We start from the raw sequence: 23,608 nt of genomic DNA on the forward strand, positions 1-23,608 counted from the left end.
TTTTTATGAATCGGTATTTGATTCGAGAAGGCAGGCATAATTACTTCTTCGCCATGAGGGCACTCCCTGACAAACTCTGGTGGCCAGTCTTTTTCAGCTAGAAGGATGTCATAACCCTTTGAGAGGTTATCCCAAAATAGTCCCCTAATTTTCCTAGTCTTATCTCCCTCTATACGTAATGTTATCTCGTATATCTTGTGGGGCTTGCTAACTCTGGTGTCTGCAGTTTCCACTTGAAGGTATTCATTCGTGTCCACTGTCTCCAGATGATTCATAAGGACTTTGCGAGCTATGCTCACCTCTGCTGCGCTGTCTAGCATTGTCTGAGCCCACTCTCCGTTTTTCAGTTGTGTCCTCAGTATTCTCGGCATTGTTAACTACCTTGATACTGGCTACCTTCTTTTTGGGAAATTGTGATTTCTTTTTCAGTTGAGCAGGTTCCTTGTCTTTGGACTTGGCGTGCTCTTCTGATCGTCCTCTTCTTTCCGATTTCTGCGAGGAATTCTGAAAAGATTGAGAGGGACGTGTATCAATGTCTTGATATCTATCAGGTTTTTTAATATTATCCCTATTTCTAAGGTTATATCTATTCCCAGAGGGGTCACTCTGGGGTGACCTTTGTCTCGGGTTTGGAGATTTCTCTCTTCGCCTAGGAGACCTTCCTCTGGACTGGAATTTCTTTTCTTTAGGATTGGATTGTTTGTTTCCATCCCAGTTCTTTTTTGGTGAATTATTATTATTATTAAAAAATATTTTTTCTGGACTTGTAGTCAGTTGCGGTTTTACTGGTATTCCACCTAGACTATCTCTGCCTAGTTCTTCATAGGATTTTTCTATGATTCTCGCAATTTCAGCTGGTTGGTCTGCTATATCTGTCTCTTTTAACCTCTGGCGGATCGCCACGTTTGCTGCTTCACCTTTTATGTTGGCTAATAATATAGCCGAGACCTGCTTGAAGTCTTTCAGTAATTTCATACCAAGAGTTAAAGCAGGTTCTGGACCGTATTCATCTTGAATTTGTTTTAGCACATCTGGTATTACCGAAATGGATGGAACACCGTGCGTTTTTGTATAGATGGAAGCAAAGACTGTACCCCAAGTGTCACAGTCCTCAATGTGTGGTGCGATTCCCATTGGGAGACATATAGTCAGAATCCTGTGTTTTTCCAGCGGGGTGGTGTCAGGAAACACCGCCTCTATTTGGGTAATTTTCTGTGCCAACCAGAATGGTATCTGTTCCCGTTTAGCTGGAACTTTACCTAGGCAGGATTGGATGTTCTGTGGTGTAATTTTATTTGTGTTCCCCTGGTGAGGGGTCAGCTGTGGAAGTTTAATCGCTGGCTGAATTGTTGAAGTCCGCATTACATACTGAACTAATTGTCTATGAATTTTTAGTAATTGTTTTAGCTGTATTAACAGCTCTCCTGTAGACATTCCTTCGATGTCTGGGTGTGGTGTGTATCCGGCTAAGACCGGCCACGTTGCTCCTGGTCTACCTAAAGGACCGAGCCTTGTAATGTGATTGTTATGTATTAGGGCGCCATCAAATAAGAGCAAATGCTCTTGGAATTTGAGTGGTACTTCCACCTCCTCGAAAGGAGTGTACTCATTAGGAGGTTCCTCTACTTTGTAATAGTGGAAGTACTTTGTTACAGCATTTGCTGCTGGAAAATGTATCCATGTATAGTATACCTCTGTCTGCCGATATTCGTGTGCCTCAATTACGAATATGACTGTGCCACCTCTAGGTGTCAGTCCATTTTCTATAAGTTTTAAGGTTATAGATCTCCTTTTAATGACCGGAATGAGTATCATATCCGCGTCTGCTGCTTGCATGGTAGCATCAGCATCTGCTATTTCAGTAGCTAATCTAATTGCCTCTCTTTCTCCATCACTGTCTCCCATTTTACTGACAGGATGGTATTATGTTTGTTTGCAGATCAGGTTTCTTTATGGAAACAGAGATTAGATGCACAATATTCTGGAACTGTTTTATCCTTCAACGTTGACTAGACCAAGAACCATACATAGGAGTTCCCTCCTGCGAGGTTTTGGAGGATATAATAACCTTTCACCCACTCCAGACGTCTTTGGAGTATTATGGGAAAAGGGGTCTGAGTGAGAAAGCACGACTGAGTTACTCTAAATGTCTTACGTTAGTTTTATCGCCCTTTCCAAACGCGTTGGGCGCCATGTAGTGTAGTTCCTATTTTCCCAATAGGCTATGCGCATTGGAATAGTACCTACAGCAGTAAAGGCCTAGACCAGACGTTAACTAGGTCTACTACTGTCGATACTAGACTTAATTTTTGGGTTTGCCAGCTAAGCTCAGAGTTCGCTAGAAACTTTCTCGAATGTTCAAGGAAGGATTAACTCCCCTGATTAGACAAGAAGGGATTTAGTTTCTGACAACCATAGAACATGACAACTTTGCTCTCCCCTAATCAAGAGTCAATCTCAAGAGTCGTGTGAGCACAAGGCAATTATTTTACTCAGTCAGTACGTGCATTCTTAGTCTCATCAGAATGTAGAGAAAAGGAAGAGACGGGCGTGTTCAATAAAAGATGTTATTTATTGATCAGTCTCTTTTCTCGTACAAGAGAAATGGATCGATATTATTGCAATACTTATTGTTAAGTAAAGTGCATACATTAGAAGCAATAGTATAAAATAATACTGTAAAAACATTGATATGGTTTCTGAGCCATATGATGTTTAAAATGATTAAAATATATTTACATACACATATACATTTGACTAAACGTACTCAACTGGTGTTTCTAAATACGCCTACCCCGTGTACCTGACCTAAGTCTAATGCGTGGGCGGGAATAGAGAGTTACAGTTTAAGTTAAGTTTGTTTTTGCCAAGTGAATAACTAAAGAATTCTCTGTGAGGGGTTATTCAGTTCTGTACCTGGAATTTAGGATGAATGAGGAATGGTATCTCTTTCTCTGCTCTCGATATTCCAGGCTGCCTGCGAGGGCTACCCGGAAGCGCCGGTGCTGGGTCTCTCGGCTTGAGATAGCAGCGCGTCTCTCAGCGCGTCAGGAAGGCGGGGCTGCTGCCAGCGGGGTCTGCTTCTGCTCTCGGCTTCGGCAAGTATGGCTGCTCCGTCTTGTCACCACGCGTGTGTTTGCATAGGGCAAGGTCGGCAATATTTATACCTTAAAGGTGCCGGGATTGACGTAAGGATGGACATAGGTACGTCAATAAAGATGTCATACGACTTGCTCGTTAGCACATTCTTTACTAAAGTTCTCTGTGAAATCAAAACAATGGCCGCACGGATTATCCAGGTTGTCATAGGTTTGATTTGTTATGAGAACGTCGTATGCCTTATCAGGGGCTGGAGGAATGTCGCTTGTCTAATTAGATCTCAAGCGTTATGACCTAATCAGATAACACGTTCCTGTGCCGTAGTGTGACTGCGTCAGATAACGGTATCTGCATCATGGGGGTTTTCTTGCCTCATGGGCTGACTGTTAGTTAACTAGCTAGGTAGTTTAACCAGAATAGGGTCAGGAATAGGGGGATCTATTCAGAACCTATAGAAATACACGACATTTCACTCTAGTTTGATACCTCTCTGGACTTTGTAGGACTACAGAAAGTGAAACTGCACTTTATGGCAACTTTTCCTTCATGTGTATAACACAGTGACAACACAAATAAACCAGTAAAACATACTGACCTTACCTATGAATGCTCTCTAATATTATACGGCCTACCACAGAGTCCTCTCTTCACCAGACTACCTGTGCGCAGTGAGTGAGCTGTGCATGATGGTAGTCTTACACACGTTCATGTAACAATAAACATCTATTATTCAGCGCCAAGATGCCCCTTTGGGGGGTGAACGTGCGCTTTTACAAATACACATGTTAGGTTATGTTATGTGTTCATGTGTCACCAGTCAAGTGCCTCTCACTCCAGCTGTGTCGCAGCGGCCTTATCTTAATAGATAGGCACTGATGCTAAACTAGCACAGTCCATTTACCATGGGACTACACACAAGTAGTGAGACTAGAAGAAGAAGATTTAAACTACTGAACTTGTAAAATTAGTTAGTAGGTGCTTTCTTCACTCCCTTTAGAGCTGATGTCTTTTTTCTTCTAACCCGAAAGACTTAGACTCCTGGACAAAATCCCTTTCCCCCTTGCTTGACGGAATCTTTATGTTATTAATTTGATTCTGCCTTTAAAGGATTTACAGGCTGACACCTTCTGCGTGACTTCTCCCCACTTTCCCCACTCTCCCAGTTTAGCTAATTTGGGAAGTTCCCTTCATGGGAAATTTAGCCCGCTCTGATTTAATGTATGAAAACTTTAAAATAGTCTGTCTTTCCATTTATGATTTTGGACTGCTTAGAAGTATACTGACCAAAGCATTCATGTTCTGATTACTGATTTGTGACTAATTTGATGATTTTAGCTTGTAACTTTGCATCCTTTTAATAAACTTTCATGATTTGCAATTCTAATACTCTCTGTAGTTTGTGTTGTGCTAAACGTGTCTCATGTCAAGTAAATATATTGATTGGTTGTGTCAACCCTGAGTCCGAAACTAAGGTCTATCCACTTGAGTGCAGCTTGTACTTCAGTTTGCACCAGGAATTGATGGTCCAAAGTGCTACAACAACCCCGTATCTAGGATCCAGCCCAATGGGATGCAATACTAAGAGATGGAACACCTGCATTCAGGTAAATAGATATGTGCATGCTTCGGGGTACCATGGGCATTTCTGGTGGAAAATGTGAAGAAGCAAAAGTGACTGGGATGGAAGATTTTTATTTCTTACTTAAGGTAGACAATGCCTTCAGATGTTTTGCCCTACAGATGCCTATCCAGAAAGCTGGTTGTGTAACACCTGTGCTCATGCTCCCCACCCAAGAGCTGATGTACGCTTGTGTCATTGAGTTTTCTTTAGCAGAACAACCAAGGAAATTAGTGTTTCAGGGCCATGAATGCCACTGCCAGTTTCCTCCTTTTTTTTAAAAGTATTTTCTTTGAATGATCACCAATACTTTAAGTACAAGAGGATTTCATGAGGATAAACATTAAACAGCAACATATGAGCTGGGAGCAAAATAAAAACGGCATCATTATTATAAAGAAATCAACAATTAGGACTTAATAAATGAAACAGCAATTCTCTCCCATACAATCCTGTAGCCTACAGGAGCTCTATTGTACATTTAACTATCCTACTTCCATCTTTTGAGAGGGGGGTCCATATGCTTTCTCCTTCCCTTCTTCCTTTTGGCCCCTTTTTTCATATTCCCCTTATTCTAAGTTATAGGTGGCTAATAATCTACCCAACCATTGCTGAAATCCTGGTGCAAGGGGATCCAAACAAGCTGCGGCAAAACATAATCTGGCTATTGCCATGCTATGAAAATAAAAGGACAATAATCCTCCAACACATCGTTGTTGCTGATTTCCAGCAGTATAAGTTGGGCTGTCGGATTCATTTTTATTTTCGGCGACGTATTGAAAAATTCTTCAATTTGACCTAGCCAAGTTCCTAAAACCGGGCATGTCGCAAACATATGTGTAAAATCGGCTTCAGTGCTACTACAGCGAGGGCATGTGATTCCATCCTGACCCCCCCATTGGGCAATTCTAGCTGGGGTATGGTACAATGAAAACAGAGTTTTATAATGTTGTGCCTGTAACCCTGTCGACCGAAGCACCGTTCTCTCGAATTCCAGAGACTCTAGAAATATATTGTATTCTACCACAGGCTACCGGATTATTATATAGGCCCCTGATTGTATTAATGAATCCTTCTCTTAGCCCATACCGTTCAATGGTGCCCCACAGGTAGTCCCAGGAGACCCTATCAAACGCCTTCTCAGCATCAAGCAGAATAAGTGCCTTAGGGTCTCCTGAGACAGCTGCTGCATCAAAGAGTGTTATTACCCTGCGAATGTGTTCAGTGGTTCCTCTTCTGGGTATAAACCCATGCTGACGATGGTGGATAACTTTACTTATGATGGCGCTAAAGCGAGTAGCGAATATTTTCGAAAATATTTTGGAATCACTATTCATTAGTTGATAGGCCTATATGAACCTGGTTCTCACGGGGGTTGCCTTTTTTTTAGGAAGACGACTATTACCGCCTGGGCCCAGGACCCGGGTGTTGAGTTCTTGCCTTGTATATGTCTGAACCTTTCTAACATATCCTGCTTTAATAGATGATAGAAAGTTTTATAAAATTCCAGAGGGATCTGATCCACCCCACTGCCTTGTCTGATGGAAGAGACATCAAGGCATTCTGTAGTTCTTCCTCTGAGATATTTATGCGTCCAAGCCTCCACCGATGCCCCTTGTGCCATTGCCCTTATCAACTTCACATCGAGACCAGCCGTTGTTTTATTAAGTGTATTAACTCGTTCTGTTTCTTAATTCCTTCTTCGGATACTATAGCTGAGTGTCTCCCCTCTGACACCAGCTTTAAGAGCATCCCAGACCGCCCCTGTGTTAGTGCTACCTCTATTTATTTCCAAAAAACCCTCAATCCAAGTGTTCATGTGTGCAATATATTCTGGGTCTTTTAGCAAGCCTCTCTCAAATGTCCAAACTGAGTTTTTCCTCTCTGCCCCCCTGAGATTAACAGTTAATACTAGTCGGTTGTGGTCTGAGAGCACTCTAGGCTGCTTTTCTATAACACTATCTGAAGCTGACTGGGAAGCGGTGAAAAAATAATCTAGTTGTGCTACCATTTTGTGTGGCTCAGACGTGAGTCCCGTGCTCTTCATGCCACTGGAGTCAAGCTATCCTGGCTGAAGACAGCTGATAGCCAGAAACCGGTCCTAGGATGCTTGATTCCGGTCCAAGAAAGACATGGCTTGACAGTTCGGGCTGGGCTGTTCCCATGAGGCACAGGGTCAAGAATGATTTGCATATGGCCATGTCTGAACTGGGGTGGTGTAGTGAGCAAAAAAATGAAGGATTTACGCCCAGATCTCTGTACTGGGGTGAATGTATGACATTGATCTGCATCCTGTCCATCAACTGTTGTTTTTGCATTTGTCACCGCGAGTGGGCGGGTATGCTCAGACGTGAGTCCTGTGCTCTCCAGGCCACTGGAGTCAAGCTAACCTGGCTGAAGACGGGCTGATAGCCAGAAACTGGTCCTAGGATGCTTGATTCCGGTCCAGCGAAGGCATGGCTTGGCAGTTCTGGCTGGACTGTTCATGAGGCACAGGGTCAAGGCTGATTTGCATATGGCCATGTCTGAACTAGGGTGGTGTGGTGAGTAAATAAATGATGGATTTAGGCCCAGATCTCTGTACTGGGGTGAATGTATGACATTGTTCTGCATTCTGTCCATCAACTGTTGTTTTTGCATTTGTCACCCCGAGTGGGACGGGTATGCTCAGACGTGAGTCCCGTGCTCTCCACGCACTGGAGTCAAGCTATCCTGGCTGAAGACGGCTTATAGCCAGAAACTGGTCCTAGGATGCTTGATTCCGGTCCAGGGAAGACATGGCTTGGCAGTTCTGGCTGGACTGTTCCCATGAGTCACAGGGTCAAGGCTGATTTGCATATGGCCATGTCTGAACTGGGGTGGTGTGGTGAGCAAAAAAACGATGGATTTAGGCCGAGATCTCTGTACTGGGGTGAATGCATGACATTGTTCTGCATTCTGTCCATCAACTGTTGTTTTTGCATTTGTCACCCCGAGTGGGACGGGTATGCTCAGACGTGAGTACCGTGCTCTCCACGCCACTGGAGTCAAGCTATCCTGGCTGAATACGGCTGATCGCCAGAAACCGGTCCTAGGATGCTTGATTCCGGTCCAGGGAAGACATGGCTTGGCAGTTCGGGCTGGACTGTTCCCATGAGGCACAGGGTCAAGGCTGATTCGCATATGGCCATGTCTGAACTGGGGTGGTGTGGTGAGCAAAAAAAGATGGATTTAGGCCCAGATCTCTGTACTGGGGTGAATGCATGACATTGTTCTGCATTCTGTCCATCAATTGTTGTTTTTGTATTTGTCACCCCGGGTGGGACGGGTATGCTCAGACATGCGTCCCGTGCTCTCCACGCCACTGGAGTCAAGCTATCCTGGCTGAAGAAGGCTGTTTGTCAGAAACCGGTCCTAGGATGCTTGATTTCGGTCCAGGGAAGACATGGCTTGGTAGTTCGGGCTGGACTGTTCCCATGAGGCACAGGGTCAAGGCTGATTCGCTTATGGCCATGTCTGAACTGGGGTGGTGGGGTGAGCAAAAAAACGACGGATTTAGGTCCAGATCTCTGTACTGGGGTGAATGCATGACATTGTTCTGCATTCTGTCCATCAATTGTTGTTTTTGCATTTGTCACCCCGGGTGGGACCGGTATGCTCAGACATGCGCCCCGTGCTCTCCACGCCACTGGAGTCAAGCTATCCTGGCTGAAGAAGGCTGTTTGTCAGAAACCGGTCCTAGGATGCTTGATTCCGGTCCAGGGAAGACATGACTTGGTAGTTCGGGCTGGACTGTTCCCATGAGGCACAGGGTCAAGGCTGATTTGCATATGGCCATGTCTGAACTGGGGTGGTGTGGTGAGCAAAAAAACGATGGATTTAGGTCCAGATCTCTGTACTGGGGTGAATGTATGACCTTGTTCTGCATTCTGTCCATCAACTGTTGTTTTTGCAGAATAATACGTACTGCCAAGACCCGGAGCTTTCGTCAATGCCTAGATATCAACCAGACTCAGCTTCAATCAATCTTGATTCAGCAACCGCAAAGCCCAATACACTTTATTGTTACAGCCTGTGTATTTGCTAGAGCCCTCCTCCCATCTTATGCCCATTCCATTGATGTTTAAGTTGCCACATAATATGACTGTTGTTCCTCGTGAGGCAAGTTCTGAGTCTCCTCCGTCAGGGTCTCTGGGTCATCACCTGTTGACCCGTACACAGAAACAAGGGTAAAGCTGAATTCCCGACAACAACCATCTACCAACACCCACCGTCCAAATTTATCGGCCTGACAATTCTTCCATTTTACTTCACTCCTACGAGACCATATAGCAACACCTTTTGTCCTGCCCCCCTGCGATGTGTTCACTACCCGGTTATACCCAAGCTGCTCCATTAGTTTAGCTCTGGAACCCTCTATGTGTATCTACTGTAAGCACAAGATATCTGCCCTTAGCCTTTTCAGTTCTATTGCAAGCCTTTGCCTTTTGTTTTGATTATTCAGACCACACACATTAATTGACGCACTGCCAGTTCCTTCCAATTGGGTATCTCATGGAACTACAGTTTCACAAACCCAACCCAGATATTGGCCTCTATTGCCATTAATATTGAACATGAGGATTGCACTGATACTCCTCCTCGATACATTGGCTGGAGTCAGCCATCAATGTAACATCTTGGTAATGTACCGTGTATACGAAATCCTGGCCTCCTAATCCTAGGACCTTGGCTAATAGTGTAGAAACAAATGAGCCCCGACTGGCAAAAAGTAGTCACATTCAAGGCACCAAGAACGTACATGCTGCCATGTCCACATACACCATGAGCTGTTTGCTTGCCAAGGCTTTCTGCGTGCAGTTTTTTTTTCTGCTTTCAGGCCCCGCCCCCACAGCATAAATTTATTCATTATACATGCATAGTGTGCTTATTTGTTCGATGTTTACATTTCTTGTGTAGTGTAGTGCTTTGATTTAGATTGATAGTGCATCAGTAGCTCATATGTTATGCATTCAATAGAATGTTTTATAAAGTAAAGGACTTGTAGGTAAGTGTGCAGAATAAATTGAAAAGCTTTGTTTCACACCTTCCATCACAAATTACTGGATACATTTCTCATAGGTCACACACTGGCACGAGCTGGCACTATTTATTGATTTTTCAATTAAGGCACGAATAAACAAAGACAGAAATTGACCACAGAGGCTGGAGACTGAGAAACAGTCAAAAGACTGTGAGTGAAAAGTATGTGTGTGTAATAACACCATCTAGGAAACTCATTTATGTGGCACCTTTTGTGTAATTTAAGTATAGGCCAGGAAGAGAGGGATTCTGATATATATATATATTGAGGGGTATAGTATGGAATATCATAGCCAAAATATTGAGGGCAATAATATTGATAGGTAAGTGCATATAGGGAAGAACAGATGTATTATTACATGTACTATTACTAGGTGCAGATAGTTGACTTTAGGCATAGAACATGCATACATATCTACCTGCTGTTATTTTGGTCCTCAATATTTTGACTGGCATATTAAGCGACCACGATATCCCTACTTGATATTCTGGGCCAACACTTAGATAGAGACCATCAATGTTTTGACTCCACTATCAACTCTATGTTGTCACTCTTTTATTTCAGCAATAACACTCTTTCTTATAATCTGAATTAGTACAGGACTTTAATATGTAATAAAGCAATTTTAAGTATACTTGGTGTGGGTCCCTTGTATGAGTCCATATTTGGTGGAAACTTGGCTCCAGAGCCAGCTAATAAATATAATCCAGCCGTCTCAGCCAGGAAAGATCCTTATCTAATACACATTGTCTCCAGGTAAGTTGTGAGGGTGCCTGGGTCAAAACATGTCTATTTTTCCTGCTAGTTTTGGCAAGTAGGCTCATACTTGTGCTTGCCCCAGGGCTGTGAAATGTCTTTCAGAGACATACTTACAAGGGACGTGTAAAAACGTCTGAACACCTCCTAAATTGTACCTTATATTCACTCTAATTAACGAAAAACCTGTTTTTTGGGAAACTCATCACTACTTTCTCTACCTACTTTTTATTTCACCTACACGTTTTTGCACTGCTTTCATGGCTAAACCTACAGTGGGGCTAATCTGCCTAAAGAAACAGTCAATGGTGGTAAGGTGCATTTAACCATCCCACCTTTGCTGCAAATGACATTATATATTTAGTGGAACATCGGGAAGAGTGCATTTAGGCCATCATTCATCAGAATTAGCAGGTATTAAAGCTACCCTCGGGTAAATATATTATTATATGTTGTGGCTTTTCCCCAGCATTCTGGGTATTCTACACATTTCCCCCCATTTGGTACCTAATTTCCGTGCACAAATTCCTCTCAGCATTTCTGCCGGTGTAAGAAAACACCCTTTTCTATGGAGGCTTAACAGACTTTTCATATGTTTTTGACTCCATTTTCGCTCGTTATAAAGTTCTGGGTGTTGTGACACTGCCCTTCAGTGTGACAGCATGTGTGCTCTGTCTCTAAACATGAACTGTGAAGCTAGTTACAAACATTTGGCTTCTTATCTGCCCTCCAATGGCATGGTAAGTAGGTATGGGAAATGTGCCAGTGGTGTGGAAGTTATATGTCCTACTTTGATAGCAGTGGGTATTTTCACTACCTAGATGTATGACTAAAGCATATGGCTGGAAAGAACACCATTGTGCTCAGGCTGGGCTTTTGTTTAAAACCACTGCGGTGAAACATGAAAAGGAAAAGCGATTTTCCATGTGAGAAACCCACTTTTATACATTAGCTAATTTATGTCTAGGTGTGGCTTGTAAGCAACAGGTTTCGGGGTTTAATGTATAAAAGTTGGACAAGCTAAATATTTTGATACCCCCTGCGAATTATTTGAAGGTCAGGAATGAGGCTTGGGTAAGAGAGCAGACCTCCATGCTGCATTCCAGTTCCTTCCAAGTGAACATTTTGTTAAAGCAGCTTGAGTTTTTTAAGCACAAAACCTCAAATTAAAACATTGTGTTTGGCGAATTTCACTCTTGGTCCCCTGTCCGCCTTCATGGAGACAGTGGCAGCTGCTGCTTAATGGGGGTGGCGAAGCGGGGGGAGATTTAAAAAAAATCCACTTACCTGCAGGCTGGCCGCCACCTCTCGGTCTTCTTTGGTCATCGACACACAGGAAGCCGGAAGCACACAGGCTCCTCTAGCCAATCACTATGCTGCTGTCAGCAGCGTCATGATTGGTCTGAACTCAATGGTTCGGCGCTCAGACGGGGACTGGGAGCCTGTCCATGTTTCTACTCAGGCTGTGCAATACAGCCGGTGGAGAACATGCAAAGTGTGCATGACTGTTTGGCCTGCCCAAGGTGGCCGGCCAACCGTCATGCGCACTTAGAGAGTGCTCACAACTCCTCCCCCTGACACCTGCTCTGGCCAGCTAAGCCCTGCCCCGCTCCTAAGCCAGTACGGAACAATAAAATGATAATTACATTGTATTATTATTGTTAGAACTGGCTATTTCTGGTAGGCTAAGGCTGACGCCAATGCCAGGCAGAAACCACCATTCTAGTCAGGGCAAGGGAGTCACACGCCAAGATAACCCCTGCTCACCCCCTTGGTAGCTTGGCACGAACAGACAGGCTTATCCCAGAGGAAATGTGTAAAGCATTTGCGCAAGCACACAATAGCAACAACATCCTAGGCACACCACAAAAGGAACTCCACACACAGTTATATGAAAATAACTTCTGTATTGTCAAAACACATCAGATAGGAATCACACATGTACATTGTGCCAACTGGCACGGCAATATTCACAAGGGATTATGTACAAGACAGGGCCACCTGGACCACTGTCAGGAATCAACACTTAGCAGAAATAGCACTTTGTAGATCATAGGATATAGGATATAGGATATAAAATCACTGTAGTACAAATTAGCAAATATAGCACACAACCAGTAACTACTGGTAACAGGTAAGTACCACCTACGCAACCCTAACCACCTTAGGAGAATGTCACGTAGGGCACCAGGACCTCACTAGGACCACCTGTACTGGAAAGAACAACCACCTAAGAATAAAATACATTTAGGGGTGTAGGCAAGAACAAAACACATGATGTATAAACAACACATTCAGAGGTGTAAGGAAAGAAAACACATGATGCAAAAAAAACATTCAGAGGTGTAAGAACAAGGCAGACACATGATGCATAAAAACATTCAGAGGTGCCAGAACACAACTCAATCGCGCAAAAACACATGATGCCTAAATACATTCAGAGGTGCAATAAAACTACACAATTGCGCAAAAACGTACATAAGCCACCACCTGTGGCAGTCCCTAGGCCAACGGGCCTTGTTGGGGATAGGACGCCCTGTGTCCAAAAGTCAGGGGCCTAAACGGTGCAGCTGCCCACTAATTGCTAGGCAGCTGGGACATCAGTAAAACTATGGCATGGGCTCTCACTAGCCCTCGAACAGAACTGCGCCAAAAGTTAGCAGCCACACAGGCTCTTGAACAAATATGCCCCCATGAGCCTCTCGGGGCTCGTCAACAAATGGGTCACCTGAGCCTCTCTGGGCTCTAATCAAACTGATTGCCCCTTGAGCCTTTCAGACTCGAACACACGAAAAATGCGGCCATCGTTGAAGTCCCTCCTCGGGGGACTCGGCTACTGGGAATGCCCCCGGAGCCTCGCTGGCTCGTGTTTCCAAAGGGGGCGCATCGAGCCTCTCTGGGCCCTCAGTAAAGCAACACAAATGCCCCCGGGACCCTCGTTGGTCAAACAAGAATGCGGCCTCGCTGGGGTAGCGGCCTGCTGGGCCGGGATCGGCTCTTCAAACAAAGAGCCCACACGAGCCTCGCACACGAGGGGAGGGGCGGGCACCGGCAATGTGCCCCGACGCCCCTCTCCCTTCACAGGCACTCACCGGGTCACGCAGATCACTCGGGCGCAGCTCCCCCGGAGGTTCCTCTCTCGTCACGGCTCTCGGCGGCTCCCAGCAATGCTCGGATGACACGGGCCAATCCGGTCGCGGCCCTCTCGACGAGCCTCCTCAGTCACCCGGGAGTCAGGCAATGACAGCGCGGCTCCCTGGCCAAGCCCCTGTGACGTTGTAGCTTCTGCGGGGCGACTCGGCCAATCGGAGCATGGCTCTCAGGGACAGGCCCACAGCAATGGCCAATCAGAGCGCGGCTCCTGCCGAGGAACAACCAATCTGGTCGCGGCCCCTTCGTTTCTTTCTCCGCGGCTCGGGGAAGGCGAACTGCAGCTTCTGGTCAATATCAGGCCCCCGGGTCGCGGCGGTGAATTGCGGGCAGATGATTTAAACGCGCCCAGGGTCAGCAGGGCGAGCTAGACGTCGCAAATCCTGGCAGAGGATTATTTCGCCCTGGGGACGCCTGCGGACTCACGGCCACCACCGCACACGTGCTGACGAGCACGTCGATCCCACAGCACGGCAGCCGGTTTGCAGGTGATTCTCAGTGCGGCACTCTCAAGCAGAACAGAACAGAGAGCAGCCAGCGCACTACACGGGGCAGATGATAGGAGCTCTATTAAAACAGCCCATGATCTCTGCAGCACGCAGCACCCCAGGGGGACACAGCAGAGTCTTGAAGTTTTGGCAACCTTTCTGTCCGTGGGTTGCGAAACAGGAGGCCAGCTCTTCTCAGGCCCTTGGAGGTTCAAGTTGAAGACACAGCACACAGCAAAGTCTTGTTAGGTCAAGCAGGCAGGGTCACAGCACACAGCAAAGTCCCTCTTCTCCTCAGCTTCAGTTGAACAGCAGAACAGGTCAGCCCTTAGAGTACACAGCAAGGCAATCTTCCTTCAGTTCTCCAGAGGTCCTTCTTCCAGCAGAGGTTCCTCTTGATTATAGAATCTCCCGATCTGTTGTCAGGGGTCCTCCTCTTATACCCCAAAAAGTCTTTGAAGTCTTTGTGCAAGTGGGCCCTGAGCCCGGTCTAAACCAGTTCTGGGTGTTGCTGGAGCCCTTGGGCTTCCTGGCTTCTTCCTTCCTTTCAGTGTGAGGGGCAGAGGTGTCAGTCGCCCAGCAGGAGGTGGAGCCAGCCTTGTGGCAGGCAGGCACAGCCCTATTCACTCCCAGGTGCTATCTCCTCCCACTTCCCAAGTTGCAGATGCAGTCATTCAACTACGGGCTGACTCAGACAACCTCCTGGGGGCTCCCCAGCCCCTGTCACCCTCAAACCAGACAGTCAATCCACAAGCAGGCCCAGGCTCACTCCTGGGGCCAGGCTCCAGCCAATCACATGCCAGACACAAATTACCCAAATATGCCAACTTCTAAAAGTGGCACTTCTACACTAGACACAATCTTGCCGCATACATCATTACGCAGCATTCAATCTCACGAGTTCGCACATACCAAACTCGACCCTGCACTCCCCACACATCAGGAACTACCATGGTCACACATATTCCCCATGCATTCCTACGGGAGGGCAGGTCACTCACCACACATACACAGAGAGCTCACCCACTTTACACTGTACCACAGTGAAAAAGTGCGCAAAGGCCTAAAATCACCAACACCAGGTTCCAGAAACAGGCTAGGAAAAAGCAAAAAGTTTAGGGGTGAACCTGCCAAAAAGGGCCAGGTCCAACACAACCCCAATCCAGCCAAAACGCAGGGTAGACCAATCACTCCACTGATGGGCTTCCCTGCTTTGGGCGACAAAACACGGACACGGGCCCGCACGGCAGGGACACCCTCCGGTTTTGCTCCACTCTGAACCCACATGGATTTCTCTCAACAAGAACTCTCTGTCCCAACTAGGATACCCCACCGGTACTCTCTAGTCATCCACGGCCAGGACCAGGCCCTAGGCCATCCAAATGTCACAGGTCCTGACCACTTCACAGAGTGGGGGGCAGTAACCCCTGGCCCACAATAGCCATTCTCCACTTTCCCTCTCAGTGTAGCTACAACTACCACTGATCCTTCAACCTAGGGACCATACCCTCAGGCTGACCAGAGGTCACGGGCAAGAATGCCCCACCCTACCTCTACTTCTGGGGTTCCGCACCCTCCCAGGGAAGCACCCACCAGAACACAACTCTCCTACCAGTTCAGGATCTCACTCCATCACTGGTCTGCCACCTGGGATCTGGAAACTATTTCACTTCAGAGGTACAAAGCACACAGCACAGTCCCTCTTCAAGCAGGTGGGGGGGACACAGCACACAGCAAAGCCCCCTTTCCTCTACCTTAGTGGAAACAACAAACTGCAGGTGGGCCCCAGAACACACAGCAGGGGCAGCCTCCTCAGTCTCTTCAGCTGATCTATTTTGGCAGAGATTCCTTCTTGACCTGGAAGTTTCCTAATCTCCCAACCTAGGATCTAAACCCTCAGGTTGCACCGGGGTCAGAGGTAAGGACACCGTCCCTCTGCACCCCCTTCCAGAGTTCTGCACCCTCCCACCTTGGAGCGGTACCCCTGGAAGCCAAAAACCGGTCAGGACACTGATTACAGATGCCCTTCCCTCCAGGTCAGGCTGAACCTGAACCTGGCCTCCCCCCTCCTCGGGGAACGACCTCCAGAGGCCCACAAATGGTCAAGCACTCTAGACGGTCAAATGCCCAGCGAACCAGGACTTCTGCACCCTCCACTTAGGAGCGGTACTGCCCAACACTAGGACCGCCGGTGTCCTGGTTACAGACACTCCCCGTCCTCTAGACACAGGAAGATCCTCTTCAAATGACCTGTAAGTACAGCCTAGGCCCCTGACCTGGCGCTCCCTTAGGGAACCCTCCAGACCCTGAGACAGGGTTTCGGGCCAACGTGGGACACACCGTCCCACACTCACTCCACCTCCACTGAGGCAGGACGTGAGCCCCAACACCCCTACCATCCTACTGGGACCTAGCTGGGCTACACATGAACCTCTTCCCCTACACAGGATCATCAGATACACAAGCCACTACTTTTAGAATCACTCCCCAATGCCTCTGCAAGACATCTAGCACCCCGCCAGACATCCACCTTCTTGTCCAGTGCCTCTACAGGACCTCCTGCACACCACCAGAGGTACACCTCCCGTGCAAGCTCCTTTAAAAAACTCACACCAACTCCTCCAGTTCAACACACCACTCATCCACACACTCCCCCCTCCAGATTGGTGAGACAGTTCCTCACTGCCCCTGACTCTCAACCTGTACCCCTCTTACTGAGCACCAGGCACCATACTCTGGGAACTGGGAATGGGACTTCACGCACTGGACACATTTTAGCTGCCACCACTGTATCCTACCATACTGGGGAATCCAGACACACACACTACACTCAGGGGATAACCACCCTCCCGAGCAAGCCATTTCTCCTCCACACTCCCTCTCTTCCATCTACCCACACAGGGACAGGAACAGGAACAGGGATTGGGCACTGAACCCAGCAAGGGATTCCTAATCTATGGGAACCCCCCCCTCTACTGGCGTCCCGCCCTGTCATTTTCTCTCATCTGCCACTAAACATAAAGCGCAGGAACACCATTTGAAAATGACACTCTTGAGGAAAAACGAATTCACAAACAATAATCACAAACATGTGACTATCTAAAGAAATGCAGAGTTTTGTAATGTAGCCAGCTGTCGCTGTGGTACTGCGCAAACCCAAGTCCTAATCCGCACCGCTGACCAACAATGTTAGAACTGGCTATTTCTGGTAGGCTAAGGCTGACACCAAAGCCAGGCAGAAACCACCATTCTAGTCAGGGCAAGGGAGTCACACGCCAAGATAACCCCTGCTCACCCCCTCGGTAGCTTGGCACGAGCAGACAGGCTTATCCCGGAGGCAATGTGTAACGCATTTGCGCAAGCACACAATAGCAACAACATCCTAGGCACACCACAAAAGGTACTCCACACAAAGTTATATGAAAATAACTTCTGTATTGTCAAAACACATCAGATAGGAATCTCACATGTACATTGTGCCAACTGGCACGGGCAATATTCACAAGGGATTATGTACAAGACAGGGCCACCTGGACCACTGTCGGGAATCAACACTTAGCAGAAATAGCACTTTGTAGATCATAGGATATAGGATATAAAATCACTGTAGTACAAATTAGCAAATATAGCACACAACCAGTAACTACTGGTAACAGGTAAGTACCACCTACGCAACCCTAACCACCTTAGGAGAATGTCATGCAGGGCACCAGGACCTCACTAGGACCACCTGTACTGGAAAGAACAACCACCTACGAATAAAATACATTTAGGGGTGTAGGCAAGAACAAAACACGATGTATAAACAACACATTCAGAGGTGTAAGGAAAGAAAACACATGATGCATACAAACATTCAGAGGTGTAAGAACAAGGAAGACACATGATGCATAAAAACATTCAGAGGTGCCACAACACAACTCAATAGCGTAAAAACACATGATGCCTAAAAACATTCAGAGGTGCAATAAAACCACACAATTGCGCAAAAACTTACATAAGCCACCACCTGTGGCAGTCCCTAGGCCAACTGGCCTTGTTGGGGCTAGGACGCCCTGTGTCCAAAAGTCAGGGGCCTAAACGGTGCAGCTGCCCACTAACTGCTGGGCAGCTGGGACATCAGTAAAACTATGGCATGGGCTCTCACTAGCCCTCGAACAGAACTGCGCCAAAAGATAGGAGCCACACAGGCTCTTGAACAAATATGCCCCCATGAGCCTCTCGGGGCGCGTCAACAAATGGGTCACCTGAGCCTCTCTGGGCTCTAATCAAACTGATTGCCCCTTGAGCCTTCCAGGCTCGAACACAAGAAAAATGCGGCCATCGTTGGAGTCCCTCCTCGGGGGATTCGGCTACTGGGAATGCCCCCGGAGCCTCGCTGGCTCGTATTTCCAAAGGGGGCGCATCGAGCCTCTCTGGGCCCTCAGTAAAGCAACATAAATGCCCCCGGGACCCTCGTGGTTCAAACAAGAATGCGGCCGCGCTGGGGGAGCGGCCTGCTGCCTCCTGCGGCCTCCTCGGCAGGAGCCGCGCTCTGATTGGCCATTGCTGTGGGCCTGTCCCTGAGAGCCGCGCTCCGATTGGCCGAGTCGCCCCAGCAGGCCGCTCCCCCAGCGCGGCCGCATTCTTGTTTGAACCACGAGGGTCCCGGGGGCATTTATGTTGCTTTACTGAGGGCCCAGAGAGGCTCGATGCGCCCCCTTTGAAAATACGAGCCAGCGAAGCTCCGGGGGCATTCCCAGTAGCCGAGTCCCCCGAGGAGGGACTCCAACGATGGCCGCATTTTTCTTGTGTTCGAGCCTGGAAGGCTCAAGGGGCAATCAGTCGGCTCTTCAAACAAAGAGCCCACACGAGCCTCGCACTCGAGGGGAGGGGCGGGCACCGGCAATGTGCCCCGATGCCCCTCTCCCTTCACAGGCACTCACCGGGTCACGCAGATCACTCGGGCGCAGCTCCCCCGGAGCTTCCTCTCTCATCACGGCTCTCGGCGACTCCCAGCAATGCTCGGATGACACGGGCCAATCCGGTCGCGGTCCTCTCGACGAGCCTTCTCAGTCACCCGGGAGTCAGCCAATGACAGCGCGGCTCCTGGGCCAAGCCCCTGTGATGTTGTAGCTTCTGCGGGGCGACTCGGCCAATCGGAGCGCGGCTCTCAGGGACAGGCCCACAGCAATGGCCAATAGGAGCGCGGCTCCTGCCGAGGAACAACCAATCAGGTCGCGGCCCCTTCGTTTCTTTCTCGGCGGCTCGGGGAAGGCGAACTGCAGCTTCTGGTCAATATCAGGCCCCCGGGTCGCGGCGGTGAATTGCGGGCAGATGATTTAAACGCGCCCAGGGTCAGCAGGGTGAGCTAGACGTCTCAAATCCTGGCAGAGGATTATTTCGCCCCGGGAATGCCTACGGACTCACGGCCACCACCGCACACGTGCCGACGAGCACGTCGATCCCACAGCACGGCAGCCGGTTTGCAGGTGACTCTCAGCACGGCACTTTCAAGCAGAACAGAACAGAGAGCAGCCAGCGCGCTACACGGGGCAGATGATAGGAGCTCTATTAAAAAAGCCCACGATCTCTGCAGCACACAGCAGCCCAGGGGGACACAGCAGAATCCCTGGGTTGCGAAACAGGAGGCCAGCTCTTCTCAGGCCCTTGGAGATTCAAGTTGAAGACACAGCACACAGCAAAGTCTTGTTAGGTCAAGCAGGCAGGGTCACAGCACACAGCAAAGTCCCTCTTCTCCTCAGCTTCAGTTGAACAGCAGAACAGGTCAGGCCTTAGAGCACACAGCAAGGCAATCTTCCTTCAGTTCTCCAGAGGTCCTTCTTCCAGCAGAGGTTCCTCTTGATTGTAGAATCTCCCGATCTGTTGTCAGGGGTCCTCCTCTTATACCCCTAAAAGTCTTTGAAGTCTTTGTGGAAGTGGGCCCTGAGCCCGGTCTAAACCAGTTCTGGGTGTTGCTGGAGCCCTTGGGCTTCCTGGCTTCTTCCTTCCTTTCAGTGTGAGGGGCAGAGGTGTCAGTCGCCCAGCAGGAGGTGGAGCCAGCCTTGTGGCAGGCAGGCACAGCCCTATTCACTCCCAGGTGCTATCTCCTCCCACTTCCCAAGTTGCAGATGCAGGCATTCAACTACGGGCTGACTCAGACAACCTCCTGGGGGCTCCCCAGCCCCTGTCACCCTCAAACTAGACAGTCAATCCACAAGCAGGCCCAGGCTCACTCCTGGGGCCAGGCTCCAGCCAATCACACGCCAGACACAAATTACCCAAATATGCCAACTTCTAAAAGTGGCACTTCTACACTAGACACAATCATGCCGCATACATCATTACGCAGCATTCAATCTCACGAGTTCGCACATACCAAACTCGACCCTGCACTCCCCACACATCAGGAACTACCATGGTCACACATATTCCCCATGCATTCCTATGGAAGGGCAGGTCACTCACCACACATACACAGAGAGCTCACGCACTTTACACTGTATCACATTGAAAAAGTGCGCAAAGGCCTAAAATCACCAACACCAGGTTCCAGAAACAGGCTAGGAAAAAGCAAAAAGTTTAGGGGTGAACCTGCCAAAAAGGGCCAGGTCCAACAATTATCATTTTATTTTTCCTTTTTAAACTGCGCACAAAGCAGTGGGGCAATGCTCCTCTGCCTTAGCGTGGAGCCGCCACTGCATATAGAGCAACATCAGGGTAGATTTTCATAGCTCCAATAGGCGATTCTATCCTTCATGGAGAAAAGGAAAACCGATTGGCATTTCCCCACCTACCCCTAAGTTATGCTTACAGACGTACGGAGGGTTCTCCATTAATACAGAGCTACCAGAGAATCTCTTACTCTTCAGAGGTATTGATAAGGAAGCCCTCCCTGAACCCCAAAAATCAGTATACACATCAACCGGTATTTCATAGTAATAATTATAATGTCCTAATCTAATATGAATTGTAAGAATGAGAAATGGTACTATAACAATAGATAACTCAGCAATCATGAATGTTATCAAACTGAAGAAAATACAGACCCAAATGTTGTTTATCTCACATCTCACCAATCAGCTTAGAGCTCTCTATTGGACTTGAGGCATCATGGCACATATCTATTGCAGAGTCATGTTGTACCTCATACCTACCTGCTGCAAACCAAACTTTTCCGTGACGGACAACATGCCCCTGCCACCCCTTGCTTCCAGTTCCTCGCCATGCTCCCCGGTACTAGGGAGAGTTTATTTACCTCTCTCCGCACAGTATATCTATGGAGCTGGCGGAGCCCTCTGTCTAGTCTGAAGTCAGTGTCATTTTGAGGATTGTGGGTCCCTGGGCCAGAAACATTTTAGATGAGTCTGGTTAAAACAACTTTCAATTTCATTACCCTTTTTTTGCTAATTCAAGCCCTATATTGCCTAACAATATTGAATGATACGATAAAGCTTAAGATACCAAAATTCACCGCCCTGTTCTAGTGAGAAAATTCATTTTGCCAGGTGTCTCCGTGGAAGATTTTTTCCCAGGGCAAATGCCCACTTTGCCCAGCCCTTAAAACGTCTCTGTATAGGCAGCACAAAGATTCTATTTGAAGCATTCATGCATTTTAGCATGTAAATCTTTTAAAACCCCATTAGCCTTGGCTAATGTCTTAGTGCGGTTAGGCTGCAGAAAGCGAACAAAGGACAGAGAGCAACGAAGGAGATGGAAATTTTCCGCTTCAGCAGCACCGTCCAGAAGGAATGTGTTAATTGTACTCATTCACAAAATAAACCATGATTCTGCTGTACTTGCACAAATTACGTAAGAATCTAATTTTCAAGGCTTCATTTTAGACCATACTCAGCCTCCAACCATCTGCCCTGCTAACATACCTTAACCCCTTCGACGCTGATGACGAGCTGGGCTCGTCATGAGGTAGCCTCCTCGCACGCTCATGACGAGCCCAGCTCGTCACGTAAAGTGCGATTTTGAAAAACCCAGCGTACGGGCGGAATTCCGCCCGCACGCATGCGGTTAAGGACTGTGGGTCTGATTCACAGAACTAACTTGAGACAAAATCCTAAACTTACTACCATTTTGGTATTCACAGAAGACACTTACTCATTTCGGTATTCACAGAAGTTAGGAGTCCTAACTTTAGGACTCCTAAATGCCTTCTATGAAAACCGAAAGTCTTAAAATTAGGATTTTTCTCAGTTAAGTAATAGTAAAGTTAGGACTCCTAACTTTAGGACTCCTAAATGCCTTCTGTGAATGCCGAAAGTCTTAAAATTAGGGGTTTTCTCAATTTTGTAGTAGTAAAGTTAGGACTCCTAACTTTAGGACTCCTAAATGCCTTCAGTGAATGCCGAAAGTCTTAAAATTAGGATTTTTCTCAGTTTAATAGTAGTAAAGTTAGGACTCCTAACTTTAGAACTCCTAAACTGTGAAAAATCCTAATTTTAAGACTTTCGGCATTAACAGAAGGCATTTAGGAGTCCTAAAGTTAGGAGTCCTAACTTTAGGACTCCTAAACTGAGAAAAATCGTAATTGTAAGACTTTCGGCATTCACAGAAGGCATTTAGGAGTCCTAAAGATAGGAGTCCTAACTTTACTACTCCTAAACTGAGAAAAATCCTAATTTTTAAGACTTTCGGTATTCACAGAAAGCATTTAGGAGTCCTAAAGTTAGGACTCCTAACTTCTGTGAATACCGAAATGAATAAGTGTCTTCTGTGAATACCAAAACGGTAGTAAGTGTAGGATTTTGTCTTAAGTTAGTTCTGTGAATCGGGCCCTGTGTCTATAAACACTAATACCACCACACATTAGAGACTGGTGCATGGCATACAACAGATGATGACGTCACACAGGGCCCTGACCTTCTTCAAGGCATATTTCGCATCATTACAAACATTTGGGTGAAACATGAATTGCCATCAATTCTCTTCTCCATTGGCTTTTAGCTGAATGCGAATCTAAAGGGGACATACATGTGTAATGCTGTCTTGGGCTGTATCTACACTACTCATCAGTGTTATTTCCAACTAATTATATTAGTTCCTATTGGAACATGGCTTCCTGTGATTCCTGCTATACTTTTATTATTCCAGCTTGTCCCTTCTTAAGGTTTAGATGGGTCTGAAGGACAATGCAACAGAGTATACCCTTGTGCAATACACTATTTTATGATCACTCTTCTTTAAACGTGAGCTTCGCATGATGAAACATGCAAGTGCCATGTATATTTGTGTACTGCTCTCATGTATGTATCCAGAACTATAGTTTTTAGTCTTCTTGGGCGCCTCTGTTAAGAGCATAATCACGATTAGCAATTGTAGCTATACTAAACCTTAACACCATATCACCATATGTTATTTATTCTATTTATTAGCATTGCTTCGTCTCATACTCGGTTACTGTTTTAATCTGGTGCGAATAATTTCAATTTGACATGTCCAAAA

This window comes from Lissotriton helveticus, chromosome 4_1 (genome assembly GCF_964261635.1).
Source record: "Lissotriton helveticus chromosome 4_1, aLisHel1.1, whole genome shotgun sequence".
NCBI classification, from domain to species: Eukaryota; Metazoa; Chordata; class Amphibia; order Caudata; family Salamandridae; genus Lissotriton; species Lissotriton helveticus.